Here is a 19486-nt window from a genome sequence, read left to right as displayed (position 1 = left end):
CGTGACGAACCACCAGTTCAAACATTAGATGAATATCCTGAGAAATGGTAGACACAGTTTTCGCACACTCAGACACAGTATACCTACTCCGAGACGACAGACTTTGTTTTATCCCCTTAATTCCCAGCGCAAGACGGGTTACAGCGAGTACCATGTGTTATCGAATCTTGGTATGACGTGGCCAGGGATCGAACCACCGACCTTCGCTCTCCGGGCAGACGCGGTATCCACTAGACCCCGTAGGCGGTCCAGAAAATCTCGCTGTCAGCGTGTTCTGGTTGATAACATGGCGTCAGCACCGTGTAGTGAAGATACTCCCCGGATAAAGAAGTATGTCAGTGTTGTTTGTGGCAGATATACAATGCACACGTGATGTGTGGACGTTCGTCCGGTATATGTTTCTACGTCAGGAGACATTAAAATCAACAAGCCATGTCACATTTTTTTTCTGCTGTCTAGTACCTGGAAGTAAACATAATGTTCCTGCGTCATAGCAACGACGACACGTGGAATACATGCATACATTATCACTCTCATTGAGATACACCCCTGTTGACGTGAGGTCACGGTGTAAGTAAATGTTATAAACAAGGGCTTAGTATCCCAAGCATGTCAGAGAAGAAGAACGGTCTCCTTTGAGACATCACGCTATCCTTCCTCTCCGGCTCGTATTTTAATATGAGAATGATAAACAATTTCAGAAAGATGTCACAAAGGTTAAGACAAATATTTTGTTAAAGTGACGCGGTCCAATAAATTGGAATGTCTATGACGCAATTCCTACTTGCGTCCCAGTTACAAATGTCAAGGTTTTTACCGTCATTCCTCTTAAATAAACCTTGTAAGGAGACTGAGGTCCAGACATACACTTCTGCCTTGAAGTTCATTCCCCTTGGACGCCTGCATTAAGAGAATTTGTCAGTTGTGTTAAACTTAATAATTGTATTCTATGGTGACATATAAACATAAAACGTCTCATGTAAAGCATGTTTTTTTTGTTGGTTGGTTAACGCCGCACTCAGCAATATTCCAGCTATATGACGGCGGTCTATAAATAATCGAGTCTGGACCACACAATCCAGTGATTGATATCATGAGCATCGATCCACGTAATTGGGATACGATGACATGCATCAACCAAGTCAGCGAGCCTGACCACCCGATCCCGTTAGTCGCCTTTTACGACAAGCATAGTCGCCTTTTATGGCAAACATGGGTTGATGAGGACCTATTCTACCCCGGATCTTCACGGGTCTGTTCTTTTTGGGTTGTATTGAGTAACGCGATGGCATAACGGTTATAGTGTTAATTGCTAGTCTGTTTCTGCACCAATATTTCTTTCATCTTATAAAAACACAGTTTAGAAAATGTCAACTTATTATTAACAATTAACTGTAACCAAGGACATAATACCAACCCGACCTGCGTTTATTTATCCCTATCGTCATCATAGTAAACATCGTACTGATAACGGAATGACGCATCAGCTTAACACGTGTATGTGTGTTTTTATTCAAGTCAAAAAGGCCACTGGCCCACAGGACATACATTGTCAATATTAAAACAAAATAGTTAGTTACAATATACACGAGAGGAGTAAAACAATATATGTACATAACAATAAGCAATTATTGATGAAGTGTAGGATACAGTTTAAAAGCGAAAAATATTTTTTTACTTAAATCTAACAGTGTTTGAGGGCATTTGGAATTAATTAGCTTTACAAATGTTGTAACAGAAGGATGTTTATAATAAATAGGTTGAATATAAGATTCCCGGAGTTGAGAGAAGGCTTTGCAGACAAGTAAAAAATGATATTCGTTTTCAGTTACATCTATTCCATAACGGCTACAGTATGAACATAATCTGATTTCTTCATCCAATCCAATTCTTCGTCCAAGTTCAATCATTAAATTATGGCATCCGCATCTAAATCTTGATAGTGCTTGTCTGTAAGTCCGTAAATTGATATGTGTAAGATAAAGTTCGACATTTAAAACAGATCTGTAAGTAGAGTAGGAAGATAGTTTAGACACACGTGTATGTGTTGTATATACAAAGGTACTTTTATCCTACAGCACAGAAAATCGTTACCCCGACTATAACCAGTGGATGGGTGTGTATGTGATGGCCTACCCGACGCTCGAGCAGGTGTTACTTTAGATTAGCCTCTCCGCCACTCGGGGCCTTTGGTGACAAGAGCCCCTTTTTAGGACAAGTAACACGTTACCACAGAAATTATCGGTAACCAGAGAGGTGCAAGGGTTGTCTGTAATATTTTCATTACAAACTGGCCCGTATTGAATATAAAGAGACTGATTAATTGACGAATATATGCATACGTACGCGGCTATTAAGTGAACATGACAGTGGTATCCTTAGTAGGGACTTCGTCTAAAGTTCTGTTGACGCAAAAGCAATGTACACAGCCTGACACAGAAATAAGTCTTCATATGGTCAAAACAGAAATTACGCTTTTGTTTCATGGATCCAAATTACATATTATGCAACAAGTACTTATGTAACAACTTTATGTCATCATTATCCCACACCCTATCACCCGTGGTTGTCGTCATCGGTGTATTAGCCAATATATACAACTTGCCAATCAATCAGTGGTTCAGATTTGGCTTATTCTCTTCTCTCATCAACGGTTGGATTATTAATTTAGATGTGGTCATTGATGTGTAGGATGTCTTACTGCAGTTTGGTAAAATGGAACAGATTAGAGATGCAGTGCAATACCGATCGATGCTAAGTCAACAAACCTACAAGTTACGGATTGAACATCATAACTGTGTGTCAGGTTTCTTAATACTTAATATTTTTTTCAGGAGAATTTGTTTCTTCTACAAACGTTAAAGAACATTTCAACATTAAATATATATATACCTAATGCCCTGCGTATGAAGATGGACTTTGACTATCACAATATGTCATTTATGCATTAAAAAATTCTAGTTGTGGTGATTTCTTTTGGTGGCAGACATGTAAATTTTATTTTGGTGATAAAATGCACATTTATGTGTTAATTTTAAGTTAATCAACTAAATGAGTCAAGTCAATTTGCATATTAGAATGCTCATGTTAAAAAAATAACAAATATATAATTACATAATTAAAATTTTACTATGACAACACTAACATTCTTTTACACCAAATTGTTTTATTTGAACACATGAATCGTTTCAGTATCTTACATGTTTGAGCTTGAGAAATGGCCTCCAAGACTGCCTCAAATACAGGAAAATGACAATATTTCGTCTTCACTTCGGAATGTATGAGAATTTAAATGTCAAAACTTTATTTGCTTTCATGGCCACAGACAGTGGCATATGAAGATGTATTTGCGAAACAAAAACATGAGTTTTGAGTAAAGGAACACTTTTTCTCGCCCATGGGCGAAATATTTCAATATCGCTATAAAATCGTTGAATTAAGTTAAAATGACTTAAACTTTGTGTCATGATACTTGAATGAATACATTAAATGTATTTGCGAAACAAAAACATGAGTTTTAAGTAAAGGAACATATTCTCGCCCATGGGCCTGCCCATGGGCCTACCCATGGGCCAAACCTTTTTCTCGCCCATGGGCGAAATATTTCAATATCGCTATAAAATAGTTGAATTAAGTTAAAATGAGTTAAATTTTGTGTCATGATACTTCAATAAATACATTTAATGTATTTGCGAAACAAAATCATGAGTTTTAAGTAAAGGAACATGTTCTCGCCCATGGGCCAAACCTTTTTCTCGCCCATGGGCGAAATATTTCAATATCGCTATAAAATAGTTGAATTAAGTTAAAATGAGTTAAATTTTGTGTCATGATACTTGAATGAATACATTAAATGTATTTGCGAAACAAAATCATGAGTTATAAGTAAAGGAACATATTCTCGCCCATGGGCCAGACTTCGCCCATGGGCAGGCCCATGGGCGACATAGTCTAAATATTGAGTTTTTAAACATTTTTTTTTTCATTTTTTCTTCCTTGGTATGTTCCCATGAAAACGGCATGTTTAATTTTGTAAATACCTTTAACCGAGACTGGGCAAAGACCGTAGAGTTTCTGGACTTTTGGGTTTCCAGAATTAAAATGGGACGTGTTAGATCATACATAAATATACTGGCCAAAAAAAGAAAAGCATAGCTGAAATCTATTTTTCAAACTTGAGTGTTATTAAAGATGAAGGCTTGAACTCAATATAAATGTCATTGCTAACTGTGAATATTGACCTTACACTAATTTATTGCACCCGAACACAAGATTTGGTGACTTGTTGCCGAAATACAGCATCTTGAAACCGAACTGGGAGAAATTGCATGGAGAAAAAGCTGTAAGCATGCTGCACGTGCAAATACGGCTACTTAACCTTTATACCGATGGGTATAAAAAATTGACAGTCCTGCTGCGAATCACTCTCCGATGTTCTGTATACGTGACTCTCATGATGCCAAGACTGAATGAAGACTTAGAAACAGAGCCATTGGACGTCTGGAAGCTGGGGAAAGTCAGACATCAGTAGCCAGGCACTTGAACGTGAGGCAGAGTACCATTTCTCGTCTGTGGCTACAGACACCACAACTCTACAAGAGATCGACCGAGAAGTGGAAGACCCAGGGTCACAACTGCGGCGCAGGACCGCTTCATCCGGGTGTTGCATCTTCGCAACCGGACAATCAGTGCAGCAAACACAGCTAACAATGTTCTGGTCTTCGTAGAGTCTCGGCGCAAACCATCAGAAATCGTCTAAGACAGCATGGGATACAGCCAATGAGACCATATACAGCGCCCGTTCTGCGGCAACATCATCGTCGTGCACGTCTGCAATGGAGCAGAAATGTTCGACCATGGACCCTAGTGCACTGGAGAAGGATATGGTTCAGTGATGAGTCGCGGTTCATGCTAATCGCCATGATGGTAGGATGCGTGTTTACACTGTATTCATAAAGTCGACCGATACGGCGGTGGAAGTGTTATGATGTGGGCAGGTATATCCGTGAATGGTAGGACAGATCTGGTGCACGTGCAGGGACATTTAACTGCTGTACGCTACCGTGATGAAATCCTTCAACGTCACCTTATTCCCGCCACTGACGTCAGAAGAGAGATTTTCCAGCAAGACAACGCAAGACCGCATACTGCACGTGTTACCATGGATTATCTTGCCCACAACAATGTTACTGTGCTGCCATGGCCCTCCAAATCGCCTGATCTTTGTGGGATCTGGTAGACAGACGTGTGTGACGCCGACAGCCTCAACCACAGACGCTTCAACAGCTGAACCATGCATTGCAGGATGAGTAGAGAAGGATTCCACAACGCCAGATTCGACGACTCATACAGTCCATGCCCAGGCGGTGCAGAGCTGTGATCGATGCTCGTGGTGGTAACACCCGGTACTGACTTTGGCACAGTGCCGTCACAGAAACAGACGTCCCTTTGAACATTAAAAGACTGTTTGTAGTGTAAGAAACATGTGCCTCATCCTGTGTAAAATTTGGTTGTTCTATCTTCATTATTTATTGTGTAATCCTATTTCATTAAACATGTAATGAAACACTGATTATTTTGTTATGCGTTTCTTTTTTTGGCCAGTGTATATTTAAGTTTCATGTCAGCAGGGTAGAGTATTTACAATTTACAACAATTTATAATTTACAACCTTTGATTTTGGGTCTTGGCTGATACATGTCATTTGACTTGGTTGATGCATGCCATCGTATCTCAATTGCATGGATCGATGCTTATGATATCAATTACTGGATTGTCTGGTCCAGACTCGATCACAGACCGCCGTCATATAGCTGGAATATTGCTGAATGCGGCGTTAAACAACAAACAAACAAGCCACATGCATCCGCTCAGAAATAAATTCAATACATTCAAAACGTGCTATATTAAACTTTGACTTCAAATTAATTCCAATTTCCAGTAATATATAGCAGTTTCGACATCAACAAGACAGTCTGTTGTCGGTATTTAGATACCTGACATATCTGTTACAGGATGCTTGGCTGAAGACGTTGACATGAATCGCAAATGAACCAAACGTCTCATTTATATTTCCGGCTTCCAGGAAAACAATACGATTTTCAAATGACCCGGTGTTTAACAGGTCAGATATTTGCAAGTCGCACTGTAAGGTATTGTTGCCTGACAGGGCTTTATCAGGGGTAAAGTTTGTTGTTGATCTTGAAGACGCAATATTATCGTCACCTTCGTAATACTTGAAGTTTGAACTGTGTATCTTTCAGTTTGTATGAAAATTATTCAGGGGATGTTATCCACCCATTGAGCTAGAGTGAGTGAGTGAGTGAGTAAAATAACGTCACATCGGCAGTATTTCAGCCATATCGTGACGAAACAGTTATAATAATTATATCGAGATTGAATAAAAAGCTGTCAACGATGGACAGTAAGATAACAAGAGTATCACAGTTTCGATTTTAAAACTAGTTTACAATAGTTAAAAGAATACAATATCATTCAACAATACAATATAAAAATGGGCTATAAATCACAAGCAACCAAAGTTAGGCCACCATACTAGGGACCGTGGGGACTTACGATACTTCTGCTACCTGCACGGTTCCCCAGCAGGATTTACACCATTGCTTTAACTGCTGGCGATGATACGGATTTTAACCATCAATTAAAATAACATAAATACTACGTTTATAACTGTGGCATGAATAAAGGTACTTCGAAGGATGTGTCTGATCTTCTTTCGTGATAAGACGTCGGGACTCTTTCTTTTCATTTCGTTATTTCTTTGTTCATCTTCCTTTACGCCACACTGAGCAGTATTCCAGCTACATGTATATGAAGGCGGTTTGAAATGATCTATCTGGACTGAGCAATCGAGTGATTGATATCATGAGCACCAACGCAGGCAATTGGAATTCGATGACATGCAAACAAAAAAGTCCCCGCTATTCCAGCTATATGACGGCAGTCTGTAAATAATCGAGTCTGGACCAGACAATCCAGAGATTGATATCATGAGGATCGATCCCCGCAATTGAAATACGATGACATGCATCAACCACGTCCGCGAGCCTGACCACCAGATCCCGTTAGTCGCCTCTTACGACAAGCATAGTCGCCTTTCACGGCAATAATTGGTCGTGAAGACCTTTTCTACCCCGGATCCTTACGGGGCGGACAGTATGTTGTGGCGTTCTGGCATACCCGACTTCAACTCTGACATGCTGCCTTACGATGACTTTCGCATGACGTTCGTTAGGGGGCCTTCAGGCACGTCCCCACCTATCCAGAAAGTTCAGGGTGAATTTGGACACATCTGAAAATATTACACGAGACATTTCATGGTCCCCTACTTTTTTGGAAGAGTATAGTCCAGGGCAGGACTATACTTAGATACAATGGAAATAGAGCAAAATTTGTTTCTTAAACATTGGTTCCATGTTTATCCGTCTTCACGTGTTAGTAAGGTTTGGTGTCGTTGGTAGAAATACATGTGTTTCTGCTATTAAGAATATATTATATTCTCATGGCCTCGGACGTGTGGGAATTTCAAGGTGCTGGCGATCCTGAATATTTTATAAGTGAGTTTATAATGAGGGTTAAGGACTGTCATGCACAAACATGGTATTCTGAATAGTCTGGATGCTCGAAATTAGAACTGTATTCATTATTTAAGATATCATTATCACTTGAACCGCATCTATTCAATGTATTATCAAAAGAAAAGCGACGTGTGCTCACCCTTTTAAGTGAGTGAGTGAGTTGGGTTTAACGCCGCTTTTAACAGTATTCCAGTTATATCAAGGCGTGTCAGCTTAATGTGGGAGGAAAGCCCGAAGTGATGCAGGTCTCAGACGTTTACCACTTCGGTGAAACCCACGAGCACCCATGGTGCTGACAAACCTAGAAACATAATTGGGGCGAACCGGCATTCGAACCCACAATCATAGGTTTCTGGCGTGCCCAAGGGACGCAACTCTGCACAGCGAATCGCAGCGCCTTAGACGACTGGGTCACCCGTGCCCCCCTATCCTATTAAGTATTTAAGAACAGGCAATTATGCATAACACAGGAAGGAGGGATGGCATCGATGAGACACTCCGGTTGTGTCCATTGTGCAAGTTAAGGACAGCTGAAAATGAAAATCATTTCATTCTTGTATGCCCAATGTATGAAGATATTCGCTCAAAATATTTCCCATATTTAGACTGTATTACTGGTAATAATCGTAAAGACATATTAGTTAGAATGTTAAATTCTTCTGATGTAAACTGTCTTGAGAACTTAGCCAATTATGATGCTATCTGTCTTCGCTCTTCTTACCTGTAAATATTATTTCATGTAGCACTTGATGTGAAACTAAATAATATTTTATTATTGTATATTATCTGTACGCCTGAGGCCTTATTACCCAATAAACTGATTGATTGACTCAAAAACAGCCAGACAGAGAATAAAATGTGTGCGTCTATTTTAGCGTGACTGATGTATAACTTCTTTCAGTGGCATTTAGAAGTTGGTGTGATGAATAAAGACAAGTTCTATGGATGAACAACTTCTTTATTACTGCTTGCTGACTCTGTGTCCATTTGACATTCACTGGCTTCTAATTCACTGGCTTCCAATCATCCCAATCAGCTTCCGTGGTTGTTTACCCTGTCCCATTAGTCATTCACTGGCTTCCAATTATCTTAATCAGCTCTCTGTGTCCATCAATCAATCTACTGTAGAAACATTGATGTTAATAAGTATATATACCTATGTCGTTCAGCACTATCCATATAATCCACCAAATCAAAATTACATAAACACACAAAAATCCACCATACCCAGCTCCCTTAGTTCTCCTCCCCTACCCCATTGGCATCTATTCCAAATCTCAAAATTCCCAAATTCTATATAAGCAACCCCTAAAGCCCCCTCTTGGGTTGCACACACCACTTTCGCCCCTTTCGGAAACACATTAAATGGCCTGGCCGGGCCCGTGTGCGAAATACGCATCAGTCGGAAAGCGCACGTTAAATCTCCAAAGTAAGTAAGTAAGCACTATCCATCACTTGCTTGATAAAGGTGTTAGGATCTACACCGAAACGTCGCACTGATTGTAATAAAGAAGTTGTTCATCCATAGAACTTGTCTTTCTTCGTGACTGATGTATTTTTGCCATCGGACCATGGACAATTACCATGTATTGATGTTTCGGTGTTTCAGTCGTGTCACTTGGTGGATTAGGCAGTTTTATAGCCAGTCAATAACCACATCAAGCGATATAGTCACACAAATATATTTCTGTTCATACCTATTACTAACCCTTAAAAAAGATGTAACATGATTGATTTATTGCCTGACAAATGTACCCGAATACCTCAAGATAACCTTTTAACCTTGACCATTAGACGTGTGGAAGGCCCTGGTCGTTGCCGGGATGCTTAGCACCGTTATCTACCCAATGGCTTACCGTCCGTGTATATCGGGGCACAGCGCCCTGAAATCTGTAGAACACTCAGAGACGTGTTTCTGACGCATAGGTCACACTAGTTTATTTATAAATCGGAGAGTAATGGACGCCTGAAAGGCAGACATGTTTTAGGCCACCCTTACCATTATTCCAATCATGCCCTAAAGAACACATGGTCGTTTACCCATTGTTCGTTTTGAGAGAGTCGAACCTTTATCTTCCTCTTGATGAGTTGACACTTTAACCACTTGGCTAACCCACCGCCCCACAGTACAACATCCATAGCCATTGAGAGTCATGGGTGGTCTGGTGTTTAATCCTTGGCCTCTATTCCTCACGTGACAACCATTCGTGACCAACCCGTGTTATTCCGGGACAAGCAGAATAGCGACTCGTGCCTCTCTCGTGGCCATCTTTGCGACTGGGTTCCGTCTAAGCGCAAACTGGCATAGCTAAAGGAATTGTCAACTCGTTGCGTAATGATTCATGTATATTTCCCCCATATATCATATATATTCCAGATGCTATTCGGGGTAAACACATTGGGACTTATTATTGTTATTGTTATTGTTATTATTATACAGTATGGTTAAACACCTTTAAATGCATCATGGATATATTTTTAAATGCAAGACATATGTAAAATCAAACATTGTTCTTAAGGGATTCTTTGACCGAAGTAATTGAAGTCATACGCGCATTCTGATTGGTTTGCCGTATTTCGCACAGAACATTCATCGATAGGGGGACGAGTCTTCTTGCAGGTTACGGAAAGGGGCGAGTGGGGACGAATGCGTTACAACATGAGTGAAGATATTGTGTGGTGTCACAGTCGTGATAAGGAAAGGAAATTAGTTTAAGCGGTATAAAATCCAACTCACTCAACGAGAGCACTTGATTTGCGTTTATATGTACTGTGTCGAGAAACTTTTGAAAATTCGTGGTGTATATTCAGCAAAATTAATTATTCGTAAAGAGCACTGAGAATAGTTATGTTCATCCAATTAGAGCCATTAGTTGTAATTATGGAGGGGAATCTGCCCCCAATACCCCGGTCCTTTCTTGTGGTAAGAGACCACTGATTGTGTGTCATCATCGACGTCAGAGAACGGTGCTCATGTCATCAACCACTGGTTTGCCTTGTCCGAACTCGAGTATGTACCGGCCACCGTATTACGGATGAGATATTACTGACTAACACGTGGAATAACATGCATCGAGTCAGAATTGCGGATGTGATTTGTGCCCATTGATATCAGTGAGCTGTCGTGAATTAACCCCTGTCATTGGCTATTTGTTATCAACATCGCAGCAAAAGATATTGAATAAATTCATGAATAAATCAAGCGTGCAAATGGTAGTACAGCGGGTCCACGCCCCCGAAAACACACCCTTTGGAAAACCACATGCATTATGTTGTTGGTAGTATTTTAGAAATGCTGGATCCGCCATTCTGTTTATATGAAGATCTACATCCAGAACTAAAACAAGTCATTGTTGTTTATCAATCTGTGTCCTTCGTATCAGAGTAATCCATCTTACCCGACCTCCTTACTGGTCGTGGGTATAAATTGATCAAATAAACGCTAGGGTACACTCTGACTGGAGTTATCTAGTCCATATCTACAGCTACGTCGAGTATGGCACACCAATCCGGCCAAAATACCACGACTGGTTCTCAATACTTAGGCGGTAGCGGGTAAAGGCATGTTCCCACTCCTCAACAATCCTTTGACCCACAAACGTGTATTTGCGGCCGTTATCCTCTTGGAATTCAAATGACGATTAATCCTACGCGCAAAGGGTACCACGACTGGTCTTTAAACCATTGATCATTGTGTGGTGTCAATGTTAGTTAATTGGTTTGTTTAACGCCGCACTGGGCAATTTTCAAAGCTATATGACGGCGGTCTGTAAGTACTCGAATCTGGACCAGACAATCCAGTGATTGACATCATGAACATCGATCAACGCAATGTCTGTATGCATCTACAAAGTCAGCGAGCCTGACCACCCGATCCCGTTAGTCGCCTCTTACGACAAACACAGGTTGCTGAAGACCAATTCTAACCCGGAACCATAGCGGGACATGTGGTGCCAGTGACGCAAATGGTTCTCACATTACCTTCATTGGGTTATGGGGGTCCCACAAGGATGTACACGTACATTTTAGTATTACGGACATATTTGCAAGTTTTGGTTAATTTGATCATATACTCTTCAAAAGAAGAAACGCAATACGGATATTTTTGGCCATAAAAGCAAAATTAGAGGACCAAGAGTTGCAAAATGAAGAGGTTTAATGTGTTGTAGTGCCGGTGACAGAATTTACCGGATCAAAATGATCACAACAAGGACATGCAAACCATTAGTAGGGAAACACACCAAGTGTATTAACAAAAGGGCCATGGAGCTGCACGCACTGTACGTGCAGCAGCACTGAACGGTATTAAAGTGCAGGGGAGGTAAACGATATTAAAAATTACAGTTTGTAATTCAATGTTTATACAGGAGGTGGACCAGCACCAGCACCAATCAGCCCAGTGACCAATGCAGTCATTGATATCTTAGGCCAGGACAACGTGACGCTAACTGGCGTGCCAGGTTCAATTGACACGACAATGCTGCAGGTGCTGGATCTGATGCCACCTACTGTCAGGTACATCAATGATATGAGATACCTTTTGGGTTAGAAAATTATCATGGTTCTGTTCTGACATAAATCCTGGGTGCTTGGAAAGAGAATATGGTATCACTATAGACGAGCTTGTATATGGCTAATCCTTAATAAGTCTAAATTGAAGTATTTTCTGAATGTTATTCTAGTATAGGTGATGACAGATTTGCTTAAATAAAATAGTTCAAGGCAATCTATAACACTATGTGGATACATTTTTTGTCTTATTGGATATTATGTCTGGGAGATGGGATTTTGTTACCTTAGGCTAGTTTTTATCTAAAAGATTTGAATCTATAAAAGTATGTATACATAACGTTTGTCTTGTTGAATAGTATGTCTGGGAGATGGGTTCATGTGACCTTAGCTAGGCTAGCATCTATCTAAAAAGCTATAACTGAAACTACTAATATATTGTATTTGCATTTTCCCTGGATCCTAATATGTATAACTTGCTGTTCTATAATCATATGCAATTTTGTATAAATGTTACATCATAAATAAGTTATAAAACCACTTGCTGTGGATCTAATTATTATTTGAAAACTTAGTATACATGTATATTTCTTTTATAATATCAACACCTCAATTGTGCACAAATTAAGTCAATTGCTGTTTAAAAAATTGTGATATGATTATAAATGTAAATGTTCTCATCATAATAACACAAAACAACAGGCTTGTTGAAATTGAAAAGAACATTTATGTGAAAATTACAATTAAAACTTTCATATTTTCTGTTGCAGAGAGATTTATGACACCGCCATGTCAGATCCACATCCTCAACCAGAAGGAGCCAACATGTATTCCAAGGAGCCAGATGTCACAGGGTCCCTCACTTCACCAACCGTGGAAACTCTGTTGAAGCAAAAATTAAAGCTTGAAATTGAATGCCTCACCTTGAAAAAGGAATACCTTAAATTGAAAATCATGAAACTGAATTAGCTAAAGGTATCATACATGTTGTTTGGGGATTACAGAATTATTTATATATTTGAAAATTAAATGTCACAATACATACTAAGCCCAATGTTATGATACAACAGATTCTGGTAGAAAGACTATTGTGGAACATTTTTGAGAAATAGTACATTGCATTTAGAATATTGCATATTTAAGAGGGTGAGGGATAATTAAGATGATTAAAAACAAAAGATACTTAGCAAAGAATGTACTGCTGATACAAATTGGATTTATTATGAGGAAATGTTGAAAATTAAAATCAAATAATCTTACATGGAAAGTTGGTATTGGCAAAGTGCTCCCTGTATCTGAGTGCAGCTACTGGTGGAGCAGTCACTGCTTGAGGTCCATTCTGTCCAGCAAGCCTGCCAAGTCCATCATGCCCATCAGTGGGTGGAACTGGGATATTTCTGTCCTTGCAAATATTGTGTAGGACAGCACATGCTATTATCACCTAAAATATGAAATCATTAATGATTAATTAACATCATTACACTTAACATTTAGGCTTTTACCCGGCTTCAATTGAACATACAAATATTACTGTAAATAACGAATAAGTTCATACAACCCCATCTTTTCCTGACCATCTCCACATGCACCTTAACAATTTTATACTACAAATATTTATGAATTTTCCCTTATCTGCTCCTAGTCATTACCAATCTACAACTGCCCTGTTATTGCCTTAAAAATATAACTGTATATAAATAGTCATTATATTCACTTGATTTAGATACAAGTCAATCTGAACAAGTTCATGTCCATGTAGAAACTTCAATAGATGATGAGCCACTGCATTGTTCTTTTCATATTCTCAATGGCATTTGTTAACATAAATTCAAACAACCATGTTTGAAATAATTATGTAACTCAATAAAATCTTGTTGCTTTTTTCTATCGTTGCTTTCCTCTCTAGGAATTGTTATTTTATATATTTATTGTCATTTAGCTTGGTTACATTTTTGTTCTGTTGAACTCATTTGTGTGGCAAATAAAAAGTGCACACAAATTAACATTTGTTGATCATAATTTTTACCTTACAAGCCTTCTCAGGTTTTAACCTGATTTCCCCATGGAGAACAGGAAACCTGCGTTTGAGTTGACCGAGGGCCCTTTCTACTATGCTCCTGGTTTTTTTGTGTGACCTGAAAATAACATAACATGTCAGAGTGTAATCTGTAACATTAATCTTCAACAGGGTTTAAGAAATATAATATATTTATCTTTTTATTGATAAATGTCACTTGTTTAAGAAATAATTTTGATCATGTGAAAACAATAATTTACACTTTAGATTATTTAGGAAATTCATACTGGTAATGTTTAAAAACAATATTCCTAATTACCACAAATATTAAGCATGTTTACCAAAACAGCACATGATTACTTGTACATTTAGAACAACTAACATAGACTTAATAATAGATGTTAAAATAAAAAACTGATAATAATAATATTCCGTATTTTATTAAGAATGTTTTTGTAATTGCTTCGATTATCCAGACCAAATATTGCGTTTGTGCTCTATGAAAGAAAGATGGGCAAATATGTAATCGCGACTATCAGCCTGATCTACAATATCTACAGCAACACCACCGACAGCTACAGCAACAACTTCACTCAGAATAACAACAAGGAGAAGAGAATGCCTGTGTAATAGACAGACTAGAGGGTAAACTAGATGAATGTCATGATGAGCTAGACTATCTATATAGTAGACTGCATCAGGTCAGAGACCAGAATTATGAGCTGAAGGAACAGTTACTTACAGTTCAGTGTAAAAGTCTGGAACATAATCTTATTTTCACTGGGATTGATGAGACAGAGGAGGAGAATATAGAAGTGAAAGCACAAAATGTGATAGAAAACAATTTGATAATAGCAAAGTCCATTGAATTGGAAAAAGTACACAGGTTTGGAAAGAAGAGGAGTGATCAAACTAAACCTAGACCTATTCTAGTTGCCTTTACATCCAAGAGGGACAGGGACATTGTTAAAAGTCAAGGTCACAAACTTAAGGGCTCATCAGTGGGGATAAATAAACATTTCCCTTATGAAATACAACAAAGGAGAAAACAGCTGTGGCACAGATATAAACAAGCTAAGAGTAATGGCCACAAAACTTCATTTATCAGAGATAGACTGTACATTGATGGGAAGAGAATCTACCCTGACTCAACCCCTGACATAGACCCTAATGTGGACTTCCCCGCCCTGCACTCTGACAGAGAGCCCCCCTCATCCCTCACCCCTACCCACAACAGACCAGAGAAGAAAGCCAGGTACAATTCTGACAGACAAACCTCTGACTAGGGAAGTCAAGGAAGTTGTACAAACATGAATACCCTAACATTCTTCTTCATTAATTCATTTCTGTCGAACGTCAATAATTACCTAAAAAGTATGCAGTTTATTACCGGATGATCCGTGATTCAGTGAATGGATGAGATGGGTTTAAAGTAGCGCATGGATCGGTGAGAACAGACCAAGGAGACTAATACACTCGGTGTCTCTAGGAACACCCCAATTCATGAACACCCGAACACCCTAAACTCCTGACATCCAAGATCCCGACATTGTATTAACTTATATTGGGTATCATGGAGTGGGTGAGTGAGTGAATATGGTTTTATCAATAGTCCAGCGATATCAAGGCGGGAGACACCAGAAATGGGCTTCACACATTGTACTCATGTGAGGAATAGAACCCGGGTCTTCGGCATGAAGACCGAAAGCATTCACCACTAGGCTACCCCACCGCCATAGTCGATGAGTCATCTAGCCACCCACATGTTCAAAATAAAAGTCTCTTTGAACGAATGAATTCGTTTAAATTGCATACACTGGGTACCCGTTAGTATGGGATGCATGGCGACGTGATGGGTAAGATACCACCTGACATCATGGGTTGTATACTCCCCGGGGAGCTGGGCATGAATATGAATGCGCACTCCTGTGTAATGATGGATTATCAACAGTCAATATAACTTCGATAAGGTTACCGTTGATCAGGATTAACGGTATATCACTTGAAATACCCGAAAAACGTATTTAGTTAAATCCAATGTTTACGTCAACTATTGAATGACTTCGTTCGGGCAACGGTACAGATGCTAGGTTTCCGATGCTAATGCGTATCATATGTTTACAACATTTTTTATCGCTACGGTCAGGTTTCAGTCATTTTGTAAACAAACAATCGACTGGAACGCCAACATTGGGAAGAATGTATACCCTCACTATAGAGGGTTTACATCCGAGCAAAGTAAATATATATATAAATCTTCCAAACACAAAACATGACCTACCTGTCAGTCCCACAGCCCACAAGAAGCCTTGACAACCTAGCTGAAAAGTCCGTCACAAAACATATGGCACACCGAACCGGTCATCTTGAAACTTCGCAAACCCAAACCGTTAGTCATAATTAAAATATACCCTTCAAAAAGGGAAACGCAAAGCCAGATTTGTGTGAAGTAGGAAAATACATTTATACGAGGAACCGTACAAGGTATTGAGTCAAAATGTTGTGGGGAGAACACTTGGTGATTGTAGTCATCTCATTTATCGGTACACAGGACAAGTCCAAGGTGATGGTCAGCTACCATCAATAACGCGTATGTCCCCCCCCCCCGTTGGAATCGATAGCGGCCTGACATCTCCTGCCCATGGAAGAGACAAGCGTGCGAATCACATCCTGTGGAATGGTAGCCCACTCGGCCTGCAACGCAAAAGCTAACTGCTGGGTTGTGGTTGACGTCGGCGTATCCTTCTATCCAATTCATTCCCCAGGGTTCAAATCCGGAGATCTGGAGGGCCAGGGGAAAACATCAACGTTGTTGTTGTGTAGACAGGCTCTTGTGATCCGTGCTGTCGAGCGTTGTCCGGATTGAAATAACCCTTTGCCGTTGGCTGCAATTGGGAGGACGTGTGGTAGGAGAATTTCGTTGATGTATGGTTGAGCCGTAAGATTGCCCTGAATATGGACTAAACCTGTCCTGCCATGATGAGAGAAAGCCCCCATCAAACCTTCCTGTACGCAGTTTCCGCTGTAACGTTCTCCCCGACGTCTGGAGACCCGTGCTTTTCCATCCTCTCAACGGAGGACAAAACCTGATTCGTTTCTGAACCAGACATCTCTCAATCGCTGTTGAGTCCATAGCCTGTGTTGACGACACCAATGCAGTCGTTGTTGACGATGTTGTCGACTCAATATGACGCGTCGAACAGGACGTCTTGCTCGTAGACCTGCTGCTCTTAAACAGTTTCGTACGATCTGGTCAGAGAATCTGCGCAATCCGGGTATTTGGGATGCGGTTGGGTTGGCTGTAGTCGTCCTTTCACGTAGGTGGCGCATTCCGATGTAGCGATCTTGGGCGGGGGGTGGTTGCTCTTGGTTGTCCCGACCTTGGCCGATCACATGTTGACCCATGCTGTTGAAACCGATCTCATAGCCTTGTGATGGTGCTGGGCGCTACATTGGAAAACCCCACCACCATCTGATCGGGATTCCCCTGCCTGCAAGCGGCCTTTGACGTTGTTTCTTTGCACTTCTGTTAATCTTGGCATGTTGTTGAACTGTCACTGTTCGATTGACGCAGATGCAAGGCAATCAAAAACCCTGGGGCGGTATTCATAAAAGAACTTAAGTCTGAAAAAAACCTTAAGTCTTGAAAAAAACTAAGTTTTTTTCACCTTTTCTGACTTAAGTTTTAAGTTTGACTTAAGTCATATTCATGGAGCGACTTAGGCTTAAGTTTGACCAATTTCTGACTTAAATCTTAAGACTGGGTAGGGGTAGGCTTAACTACAAGACTTAAGTCAGTAAACAAAATGGCTGCCGTACAGCTAGGTCGTCGTTCGTTTCATCAAAGAAGACAAAGTCTTGTTGAATACAGCGATGAGGAGTTGATACGGCGATACCGTTTAGATGGAATGGTATTAGGTACGTAGCTAATTTAATAGCAGCTGTTATGGAGCCTGCAACCAACCGTAACCACGCACTTGACGAGATACAAAAGACGCTGATCACATTAAGGTACTTTGCAACCGTAACCACGCACTTGACGAGATACAAAAGACGCTGATCACATTAAGGTACTTTGCAACGGGAAAGTTTCAGTTGTGTAATGCAGATGATCAAGGTGTCACCCAGCCCACCATTTCCAGAGTTGTAAATCAGTGCATCACCAGTTTGTCATCTGACAGGATTGTGAAACAGTTTGTCCTCTTCCCCCTGCAACTCGGGGACATTAAGATTTTGGTCGAAATTACTTACAGATAAATCCAGCAAAATACTTTCAATCATTTACTCCATTGTATATAACATCCATAATACAGGTGTTTACAAATATGACTGGATTTCATGTATTCAAAATGATCTAAACAATATTGGTTTAAGTTATGTATGGTTGTCACAGTCTCCTGTTTCTTCTTCCTGGCTCAAAGCAACAGCTCACTCTATTTTAACTGATCATACAAAACAAACCTTTGAGCTCTGAGGTGGAAAATTAAAAAAAAAGTGTAGTCTATTCTCTCTTGAAACCACAATTTGAATTAGAAAATTATCTGGCGTCCCTACCCCTAAATAAAGCTATCCCTCTACTTTTATTTCGTACTTCATGCCACCACTTACCAATTGAAAAAGGAAGATGGAATGGGATACCTATTTGTGAAAGAAAATTTAATCTGTGTTTTAATGATGATATTGGAGATGAATTTCACTTTATTTTTAAATGTCCATATTTTACTAAAGAAAGAATTTTGTATATCCCACCTACATATTCTAAAAGACCTAATATGATTAAATTTCAAAGACTTTTCACTTGTAAAGAGATATCTGTATTAAAAAACCTTAGTAAATTCTGTAAATATGTAATGCAAATTGTAAAATCTTCCGGCTAACCACATATACGCTATTATAATGTGTATTTTGCTGTCATTTTGTACCTCATATGCCGAGGATCTCGGCCTGAGCGTAATAAAGTTCTGTTCTGTTCTGTTCTGAGGTAAATACAAGGGACATCACTCTAAGTTGTTGATTACGACGGCAAAGTAACACGAAGCTTTACATACCTGTTGTAGTTTGTTTGTGATCCCGGCAATGGTCTTAGGAAAGGGGTCAGTAGCCACTTCTTGCAGGGATAACCACTGTCACCGAGAAGGTGACATCCGGTGGGGACAACATTGCGCTCGAATAGGTGGTAGAGCCCGCTGTTTGTCAACATGCGGGAATCGTATGTCGATCCTGGCCACCGAGCAACAAGGTCAATGACTCTGTCATCGCTGTCAAAAGCGATCTGCGTATTTATATTGTGATAATGATGTCGGTTTACGTATTCATTTTCGTTTACTGTTGGTGCCTGGATTTGTACGTGGGTTCCATCGAT

The 19486-nt window shown here is 39.8% G+C and overlaps 1 long non-coding RNA gene across 1 annotated transcript; it reads right to left on the bottom strand.

Moving 5' to 3' along the window:
* Positions 1 to 12811: 12811 nt before the first annotated feature.
* On the bottom strand, positions 12812 to 16659 carry LOC124145437. Its single transcript, XR_006862553.2, has 4 exons — positions 16406 to 16659; positions 14134 to 14242; positions 13368 to 13548; positions 12812 to 12989 (listed from the first exon to the last, which is right to left on the bottom strand). It is a non-coding gene; the product is annotated as an uncharacterized LOC124145437 (long non-coding RNA).
* Between the last annotated feature and the right edge of the window lie 2827 nt (positions 16660 to 19486).

This window comes from Haliotis rufescens, unplaced genomic scaffold, assembly GCF_023055435.1.
Source record: "Haliotis rufescens isolate VD_foot unplaced genomic scaffold, xgHalRufe1.0.p SCAF_10, whole genome shotgun sequence".
NCBI classification, from domain to species: domain Eukaryota; kingdom Metazoa; phylum Mollusca; class Gastropoda; order Lepetellida; family Haliotidae; genus Haliotis; species Haliotis rufescens.
Note: the sequence above shows the minus strand (reverse complement) of the source record. Positions and strands in the feature narration are given on the sequence as shown.